This window comes from Solanum pennellii, chromosome 3 (assembly GCF_001406875.1).
Source record: "Solanum pennellii chromosome 3, SPENNV200".
Classification (NCBI taxonomy): Eukaryota; Viridiplantae; Streptophyta; class Magnoliopsida; order Solanales; family Solanaceae; genus Solanum; species Solanum pennellii.
In genome coordinates, this window is record NC_028639.1 from 11,536,564 (window position 1) to 11,541,563 (window position 5,000).

Consider the following 5,000-nt stretch of genomic DNA (forward strand, 5'->3'; position numbering starts at 1 on the left):
ATTATAATTATTATTATTATTATTATTATTATTATAATTCATATTATTATTATTATTATTATTATTATTATTATTATTATGTAAAGCACAAGTTTCATAAAAATCTTGCGATATATTATTTATTTTGTCCCCTGGTTTATAACAACTTATTTATCGTTATACATCAAAGTTATTGAAAGAACTTTTAAAGAAAGTGATGGTTCTATTACTAAGGCCATCTATCCCCCACAATCTCCGTTTATATTGCCTAATAATATTGGGTTAACTTTTTCAGCTTTTCAAAAATTTATCCAAACTGATGTTGCCCAGATCACTATTAATGAAATTAATAATTTAATTGCTCAAAATAATTATTTGAGTTTATATGTTAAAGTCTTAGGAGAACATATTAGTTCTCTAGACAAAAAATTAGATGAATTAATTATTTTGGTAAAAGAATTTCAAAGGAGTCCTCCAGAAAATATTGCTTCTACTTATAAAACTCCTTTAAATGTTGTACCAACGCATATTCAACGTCCTATTGATACTACTGATTTTAAAGTAAAAACTTTCAGTGATTTAGAAAGTCTTATTGATAAGAAATTTTCTGGTTTAAGTACTAAACCCATTGATTGTACAAATGATATTTTAGACATAAATAAAATTTAAGGACAATTTTCTGAAAATAATAATTTACAAACCTCTGAGATTAATTCTAGAAGGTTTAAATCTGGTTATCATAATCAACAAAAGATTGTCGGTAAAGGTAGCTATGCTACTATCCCTTCTATGATGACTTATTACTATNATGACTTATTACTACCCTCGTCCAACTCCTCAAGATGTCTTAATAGAGGAAAGAGATTGGAATCAAACTAACACGTCATACAGTGGAAATGAGGTTTATGAATGGAATCTGGATGCTTTGACAGATCGACAAGTTTCCATTATGGTACATCGGATGTTGATGTATTCGTCTATTTGCAGGCATACTAATAATAATTCTGATCATGCTACCTGTAAGATGATTATTGCAGGATTTACAGGTCAACTTCGCGGATGATGGGATAATTTTCTATCTCCCGAAGAAAGGTATGCCATAACAAATGCTTATAAAGAAGAGATAAAAAGAGAAATAGTCACTGGTGAAGATGGAAAACCAGCAGAAAAAATAACTAGTCAAAAGACTGAGGATGCAGTTTATACCCTAGTCCTCACAATTTTGGAACATTTTAATGGAAGATTTTCCAACCAGAATGAAACTATTAGAACTCTGCTAAATGGTCTTAAGTGTAGACCCTTAGGAGAATTCAGATGGTATAACGATACCTTCCTAAGCAGGGTTATGGATTTACCAGAAAGTAAAATAAGTTATTGGAAAGACAAATTTATAGATGGCCTTCCTCCCTTATTCTTGGAAAGAGTCAAGAAAACTCTAAGAGGGGATCATACAGAGATTCCTTATGATACTTTAACTTATGGAAAATTAATAGGGACTTGTACTCAGGAAGGATTAAATCTGTGTAATGAGCTTAAGCTAGCTCAACAAATTAAGAGAAATCAAATGTCAGAAAGATCTCAATTGGGAGACTTTTGTGCACAATTTGGTATTGAAGGACCTTCTAATCCCAATCGAAAGATTTTTTCCGAAGAAGATCAAAAGAGAAGATATAAAAAGCGTCATCCTTCAAAATGATATAAGGAAAAGAAGGAAGCAAAGAAAGCTTCTAGGAAGGCAACAAGATTTGCCAGAAACTTCTCTAAAAGAGATTTAAAGAATATCAAATGTTACAAATGTGGAAAATTTGGTCATCTTGCTTCAAATTGCAAGGCAGAAAACTTTAAAGCTTTGGAATTGGATGATTCAACAGAAGAAAAAATTTATGAGCTTTTATACGAATCAGATTCGGGTTCTTCTCGTTATAGTTCAGATTCTTGTAATAGTGATAATGATAAATCTGATGCTACTAATAAGTGTGTCAATTGTACAGGTGATACTTGTGTCTGCGGACAAGATGAATTTTATAAAATTCAGTCTCAAATAGAAGAATCAAATTTAGATAAATTACAGTCTCAATTTACAGACTTCAATCTTCATATGATATCTTCTGATAATGTCATTGAACTTTTAAAAGATGTTTCTAATGAAAATCTTAATAATAAAATTTTGGAAATGGCTTCTTCTCAAACCTCTTCTTCAAAATCTTTTGAAAAACCAAAGAAGAGTGAAACTTTAAATTATAACCCTAGCCCTTATTCTTTGCAGGAAGTCTTTTCTCGTCTTGAAAAGAAAAGGGCAAGATATTGTCAAAACCAGAGATACTTCTCTTGATGATTTGAAACATGAAGTTGAAAACTTAAAAAAAGAGATTAAATCTTTAAAACAAAATCAAATGATTAATAATCATAGAATTTCGCAGTTAGAAAATGAAAAAGACATTTCTTCGGCTCATCTTACTGACAAAGGTAAGGCAGTTGTAGACGAAGAGATAGATGAATCTCTTAGTTCTAAACCTAATAGTTTTCTTGGAATGATGCAGATTGTTACTGCGCATCGTTGGTATATTAATTGTACCATTCTAGTTAATAATGATTTTAAGGTAACTAGTATTGCTATGATTGATAGTGGTGCAGATGTTAGTTGCATTCAGGAAGGATTAATTCCTTCAAGGTTTTTTGAAAAAACAACTCATATTGTTAAATCTGCGTCTAATCATGCTTTAGACATAAAGTATAAGTTGTCTAATACTTGTATTCGTCAGAGTAAAGTCTGTATTCCTCATTTTTTCTTTTTAGTTAAAAATCAATTACATCCTCCGATAATTTTCAGAACTCCTTTTATAAATGCTATCTATCCTTTTTCAAATTTAAATGCAAAAGGTTTTTCGGCGAATTTTAATGGTCATACCATTAATTTTGAATTTATAACTGAACCAATCACTAGAGATATTAACTCTTTAATCCATTTAAAACAAAAACATATTGATTCTTTACAAATGGAAATATATAGCATGAATATTTCAGAATCTATTCGATCAGCTAAAATACAAGAAAAAATTAAATTGATTTCTGGGAAAATGGCAGCTGACATTTGTGCAGACCATCAAAGTGCTTTTTGGGACAGGAAAAAGCATATTGTTACCCTGCCATATGAAGATAATTTTTCTGAAAATGATATTCCCACTAAATCTCGCCCCTGCCAAATGAATGCTGAATTAGTGGATTTTTGTAAAAAAGAAATTGATAATTTATTNTTACTGACAAAGGTAAGGCAGTTGTAGACGAAGAGATAGATGAATCTCTTAGTTCTAAACCTAATAGTTTTCTTGGAATGATGCAGATTGTTACTGCGCATCGTTGGTATATTAATTGTACCATTCTAGTTAATAATGATTTTAAGGTAACTAGTATTGCTATGATTGATAGTGGTGCAGATGTTAGTTGCATTCAGGAAGGATTAATTCCTTCAAGGTTTTTTGAAAAAACAACTCATATTGTTAAATCTGCGTCTAATCATGCTTTAGACATAAAGTATAAGTTGTCTAATACTTGTATTCGTCAGAGTAAAGTCTGTATTCCTCATTTTTTCTTTTTAGTTAAAAATCAATTACATCCTCCGATAATTTTCAGAACTCCTTTTATAAATGCTATCTATCCTTTTTCAAATTTAAATGCAAAAGGTTTTTCGGCGAATTTTAATGGTCATACCATTAATTTTGAATTTATAACTGAACCAATCACTAGAGATATTAACTCTTTAATCCATTTAAAACAAAAACATATTGATTCTTTACAAATGGAAATATATAGCATGAATATTTCAGAATCTATTCGATCAGCTAAAATACAAGAAAAAATTAAATTGATTTCTGGGAAAATGGCAGCTGACATTTGTGCAGACCATCAAAGTGCTTTTTGGGACAGGAAAAAGCATATTGTTACCCTGCCATATGAAGATAATTTTTCTGAAAATGATATTCCCACTAAATCTCGCCCCTGCCAAATGAATGCTGAATTAGTGGATTTTTGTAAAAAAGAAATTGATAATTTATTACAGAAAGGATTAATAAAGCCTTCAAAATCTCCTTGGTCTTGTACTGCTTTTTATGTAAATAAAGCTGCAGAACAAGAAAGAGGTGTTCCCAGGTTAGTTATAAACTATAAACCTTTAAACAAAAATTTAAAATGGATTAGATATCCTATTCCAAATAAAAAAGATCTTTTATCAAGGTTATATGATGCTAATATATTTTCTAAATTTGATTTAAAGTCAGGATATTGGTAAATTCAGATTTTTAAGGAACATACTTATCGAACTGCTTTCAATGTTCCTTTTGGCCAATATGAATGGAATGTTATGCCATTCGGTTTGAAAAACGCGCCATCTGAATTTCAGAAGATTATGAATGATATTTTTAATCCATATATGGATTTTATAATTGTTTATATTGATGATATTTTAGTTTATTCAAAAGCCCTTGAATCTCATATTATGCATCTTGAGATCTTCAAGAAAATTGTTATACATAATGATTTAGTTATCTCTAAATTAAAAATGAGTTTATTTCAAACTGATGTTCGATTTCTAGGACATCAAATTTGTCAAGGGAAAATTACTCCTATTCAGAGATCTATTGATTTTGCGTCAAAGTTTCCTGATATTATAACAGACAGGACTATGTTACAAAGATTTTTGGGAAGTTTAAATTACATTTCCCCTTTTTATAAAAATCTTTCTAAAGATCTTGCACATTTGACAGATAGATTAAAAAAGGGTAATAAATGCCCTTGAAATGAGAATCTTACTACGCTTGTCAAAAACATTAAACAAAGGATTAAAACCTTACCTTGTTTAACTGTTGCTAACCCAGTATGGACCAAAATTATTGAAACTGATGCCTCAAATATTGGTTATGGAGGGATTGTTAAACAAGTTAACCCTCATGATAAACATGAATATCTTATTCGTTTTCATTCAGGTAAATGGACTGAAGCCCAGCGCAAATATGCGACTATAGCAC